The following is a 6,000-nucleotide window of genomic DNA, read 5'->3' as shown; positions in this document are numbered from 1 at the left end:
TAAGTGAAGACAAAACTAAATACCTGGTTACTACTAGAATGCCAACAGCAGTAGATCAGGAAATGTTAAGAGTTGGAGACATGCAGTTTGAAAAAAGTGAACACATTTAAGTATCTAGGCATGGACATCGCTTCGAGAAATGAGATTGCATCCAAACTGAAGAAGAGATTACGGGCAGGAAATGCGTGCTACTTCTCATTGAATAGATTACTTTCATCACGGATATTGTCTAGAAATTTAAAGATTAGAATATACAAAACTATTGTCCTACCAGTTATGCTGTATGGGTGTGAGACTTGGTCTCTCACTGTGCAAAATGAAAAGCCGTTTAGAGTATTTTCGGAGCAAAAAGGGATGACATTAGCAGAGAGTGGCAAAAACTGCATAACGAAGAGGTTCACGAACTCTATTCAAGCCCTGACATAATCAGTATTATTAAATCACGTAGGCTGCGATGGGCGGGTCATGTAGCTCGAATGGATGACGGCAGAGCAGTGCGCAGAATACTGGTAGGGCACCTAGAGGGAAAAAATCCCATGGGGAGACCGAGGCGTAGATGGGAGGACAATGTAAAGGCCGATGTGAGGAGCTTAGGTATTGAAGTGGAATGGAAGGAACTAGCCCAAGACAGGGACAGATGGCGAAAATACATTACTGCAGTAATGGACTCTCGAGTCCGGTATGACCAGTGAGTAAGTAAGTAAAGGTTATGATGAGCAATCGACTCAAAATTGGAGGGATCGACAGATAATTGTAAACAGAGCATTTTTCATCATCAGGTATAGGGGCCGCAAACGCAAACTTTTCCAGAAATCGAGGAAAGAAACTTTACAACTGTACCCATATGGTAAACGCTTTTCGCCAATAGCACAGATAGCATAACGGCCAAGGAGCCGGCACAATAGTTCAGTGTGTTTGGTCAGAGTAAGGTCTTCCCCCCATGAACCATGGACCTTGGCGTTGGTGGGGAGGCTTGCGTGCCTCAATTATACAGATAGCCGTATCATAGGTGCTACCACAACGGAGGGATATCTGTTGAGAGGCCAAACAGACGTGTTGATCCTGAAGAGGGGCAGCAGCCTTTTCAGTAGTTGCAGGGGCAACAGTCTGGATGATTGATTGATCTGGCCTTGTAACACTAACCAAAATAGCCTTGCTGTTCCGGTACTGCGAACGGCTGAAAGCAAGGGGAAACTACAGCCGTAATTTATCGTGAGGGCATGCAGCTTTACTGTATGATTAAATGATGATGGTGTCCTCTTGGGTAAAATATTCCAGAGGTAAAATACTCCCCCATTCGGATCTCCGGGCGGGGACTACTCAGGAGGACGTCGTTATCAGGAGACAGAAAACTGGCATTCTACGGATCGGAGAGTGGAATGTCAGATCCCTTAATTGAACAGGTAGGTTAGAAAATTTAAAAAGGGAAATGGATAGGTTAAAGTTAGATATAGTGGGAATTAGTGAAGTTCGGTGGCAGGAGGAACAAGACTTTTGGTCAGGTGAATACAGGGTTATAAATACAAAATCAAATAGGGGTAATGCAGGAGTAGGTTTAATAATGAATAGGAAAATAGGAATGCGGGTAAGCTACTACAAACAGCATAGTGAACGCATTATTGTGGCCAAGACAGACACGAAGCCCACACCACTACAGTGGTACAAGTTTATATGTCAACTAGCTCTGTAGATGACGAAGAAATTGATGAAATGTATGATGCGATAAAAGAAATTATGCATGTAGTGAAGGGAGATCAAAATTTAGTAGTCATGGGTGACTGGAATTCAAGCATAGGGAAAGGGAGAGAAGGAAACATAGTAGGTTAATATGGATTGGGGGTAAGAAATGAAAGAGGAAGATGCCTGTTAGAATTTTGCGCAGACCATAACTTAATCATAGCTAACACTTGGTTTAAGAAACATGAAAGAAAGTTGTATACATGGAAGAACCCTGGAGATACTAAAAGGTATCAGATAGATTATATGATGGTAAGACAGAGATTTAGGAACCAGGTATTAAATTGTAAGACATTTCCAGGTGCAGATGTGGACTCTGACCACAATCTATTGGTTATGAACTGTAGATTAAAATTGAAGAAACTGCAAAAAGGTGGGAATTTAAGGAGATGGGACCTGGATAAACTGAAAGAACCAGAGGTTGTACAGAGTTTCAGGGAGAGCATAAGGGTACAATTGTCAGGAATGGGGGAAAGAAATACAGTAGAAGAAGAATGGGTAACTTTGAGGGATGAAATAGTGAAGGCAGCAGAGGATCAAATAGGTAAAAAGACGAGGGCTAGTAGAAATCCTTGGGTAACAGATGAAATATTGAATTTAATTGATGAAAGGAGAAAATATAAAAATGCAATAAATGAAGCAGGAAAAAAGGAATACTAACATCTCAAAAATGAGATCGACAGGAAGTGCAAAATGGCTAAGCAGGGATAAGCTAGAGGACAAATGTAAGGATGTAGAGGCTTATCTCACTAGGGGTAGGATAGATACTGCGTACAAGAAAATTAAAGAGATCTTTGGAGAAAGGAGAACCACTTGCACGAATATCAAGAGCTTTGATGGAAACCCACTTCAAAGCAAAGAAGGGAAAGCAGAAAGGTGGAAGGAGTATATAGAGGGTCTATTCAAGGGCAATGTACTTAAGGGCAATATGTTGGAAATGGAAGAGGAAGTAGATGAAGATGAAATAGGAGATATGATACTGCGTGAAGAGATTGACAGAGCACTGGAAGTCCTGAGTCAAAACAAGGCCCCGGGAGTAGACAACATTCCATTGGAACTACTGAAAGCCTTGGGAGAGCCAGTCCTGACAAAACACTACCATCTGGTGAGCAAGATGTATGAGACAGGCGAAATCCCCTCAGACTTCAAAAAGAATATAATAATTCCAATCCCAAAGAAAACAGGTGTTGACAGATATGAAAATTACTGAACTATCAGTTTAATAGGTCACAGCTGCAAAATACTAAAGTGTATTCGTTACAGACGAACGGAAAAACTAATAGAAGCCGACCTCGGGAAAGATTAAGGAAAGGCAAACCTACGTTTCTAGCATTTGTAGATTTAGAGAAAGCTTTTGACAATGTTGATTGGAATACTCTCTTTCAAATTCTGAAGGTGGCAGGGGTTAAATACAGGGAGCGAAAGGCTATTTACAATTTGTACAGAAAACAGATGGCAGTTATAAGAGCCGAGGGGTATGAAAGGGAAGCAGTGGTTGGGAAGGGAGTGAGACTGGGTTGTAGCCTATCCCCAATGTTATTCAATCTGTATATTGAGCAAGCAGTAAAGGACACAAAGGAAACATTCGGAGTAGTTATTAAAATCCATGGAGAGGAAATAAAAACTTTGAGGTTCTCTGATGACATTGTAATTCTGTCAGAGACAGCAAAGGACTTGGAAGAGCAGTTGAACAGAATGGACAGTGTCTTGAAAGGAGGGTATAAGATGAACATCTCAAAACCAAAACGAGGATAATGGAATGTAATCGAATTAAGTCGGGTGATGCTGAGGGAATTAGATTAGGAAACGAGACACTTAAAGTAGTAAAGGGGTTTTAGTATTTGGGGAGCAAAATAACTGATGACGGTCAGAGTAGAGAGGATATAAAATGTAGACTGGCAATGGCAAGGAAAGCATTTCGGAAGAAGAGAAATTTGTTAACATCGAGTATAGATTTAAGTGTCAGGAAGTCATTTTTGAAAGTATTCGTATGGAGTGTAGCCATGTATGGAAGTGAAACGTGGACGATAAATAGTTTAGAGAAGAAGAGAATAGAAGCTTTCGAAATGTGGTGCTACAGAAGAATGCTGAAGATTAGATGGGTAGATCACCTAACTAATGAGGAGGTTGATCTGTTTGAAAAATTTCAACGGACTGGGAACGTGACGGATGACTGTGCTGGAAAGGTAGGGCGACCACAGAGGGCAGCGCGCAGCTAGTGCAGCAGGTGATTCAACAGCGGCCTCGGGTTTCCATTCGCCGTGTTGCAGCTGCGGTCCAAATGACACCAACGTCCACGTATCGTCTCATGCGCCAGAGTTTACACCTCTATTGGGGAGAAGAGGAGTTTGTGGCACAATATGACTAGAAGAAGGGATCGTTTGGTAGGACATGTTCTGAGACATCGAGGGATCACAAATTTAGTATTGGAGGGCAGCGTGGAGGGTAAAAATCGTAGAGGAAGACCAAGAGATGAATACACTAAGCAGATTCAGAAGGATGTAGGCTGCAGAAGGTACTCGGAGATGAAGAACTTGCACAGGGTAGAGTAGCATGGAGAGCTGCATCAAACCAGTCTCAGGACTGAAGACCACAACAACAACAATAATAAGGTAAGTAAACGAATTTCCCAAACGCCGTGAGTTAATACAGTACTAAACTTTTAAGCCTTGTCACATGAAAACAACTCCGGGTTAGAGTGCTGCGAATTCCTCACGGGGAATGACAGATAGCCAACTGCGCGACGCTTGTTTACAGCAAGGCACGGGACAGACTGCACGCGGGGAGAGTTATGTTGTTACCTCTTCGCCGTATCATAGTTGAGAACACGAAGAGTGAAGGTGTCCAACACGAGCCTTATACAGGGTGTTTCAAAAGTGACCGGTATATTTGAAACGGCAATACAAACTAAACGAGCAGCGATAGAAATACACCGTTTGTTGCAATATGCTTGGAACAACAGTACATTTTCAGGCAGACAAACTTTCGAAATTACAGTAGTTACAATTGTCAACAACAGATGGCGCTGTGGTCTGGGAAACTCTATAGTACGATATTTTCCACATATCCACCATGTGTAGCAATAATATGGCGTAGTCTCTGAATGAAATTACCCGAAACCTTTGACAACGTGTCTGGCGGAATGGCTTCACATGCAGATGAGATGTACTGCTTCAGCTGTTCAATTGTTTCTGGAATCTGATGGTACACCTGGTCTTTCAAGTGTCCCTACAGAAAGAAGTCAGAGAGGTTCATGTCAGGCGAATAGGGAGGCCAATCCACACCACCTCCTGTATGTTTTGGATAGCCCAAAGCAATCACACGATGATCGAAATATTCATTCAGGAAATTACAGACGTCGGCCATGCGATGTGGCCGGGCACCATCTTGCATAAACCACGAGGTGTTCGCAGTGTCATCTAAGGCAGTTTGTACCACCACAACTTCATGAAGAATGTCCAGATAGCGTGATGCAGTAATCGTTTCGGATCTGAAAAATGGGCCAATGATTCCTTTGGAAGAAATGGCGGCCCAGACCAGTACTTTTTGAGGATGCAGGGACGATGGGACTGCAACATGGGGCTTTTCGGTTCCCCATATGCGCCAGTTCTGTTTATTGACGAAGCCATCCAGGTAAAAATAAGCTTCGTCAGTAAACCAAATACTGCCCACATGCATATCGCCATCATCAATCCTGTGCACTATATCATTAGCGAATGTCTCTCGTGCAGTAATGGTAGCGGCGCTGAGGGGTTGCCGCGTTTGAATTTTGTATGGATAGAGGTGTAAACTCTGGCGCATGAGACGATACGTGGACGTTGGCGTCATTTGGACCGCAGCTGCAACACGGCGAACGGAAACCCGAGGCCGCTGTTGAATCACCTGCTGCACTAGCTGCGCATTGCCCTCTGTGGTTGCCGTACGCGGTCACCCTACCTTTCCAGCACGTTCATCCGTCACGTTCCCAGTCCGTTGAAATTTTTCAAACAGATCCTTTATTGTATCGCTATTTGGTCCTTTGGTTACATTAAACCTCCGTTGAAAACTTCGTCTTGTTGCAACAACACTGTGTTCTAGGCGGTGGAATTCCAACACCAGAAAAATCCTCTGTTCTAAGGAATAAACCATGTTGTCCACAGCACACTTGCACGTTGTGAACAGCACACGCTTACAGCAGAAAGACGACATACAGAATGGCGCACCCACAGACTGCGTTGTGTTCTATATCTTTCACATCACATGCAGCGCCATCTGTTGTTGAAA

The sequence above is a fragment of the Schistocerca gregaria genome, chromosome 1, assembly GCF_023897955.1.
Source record: "Schistocerca gregaria isolate iqSchGreg1 chromosome 1, iqSchGreg1.2, whole genome shotgun sequence".
Taxonomy (NCBI): Eukaryota; Metazoa; Arthropoda; class Insecta; order Orthoptera; family Acrididae; genus Schistocerca; species Schistocerca gregaria.
This window is presented reverse-complemented; position numbering follows the sequence as displayed.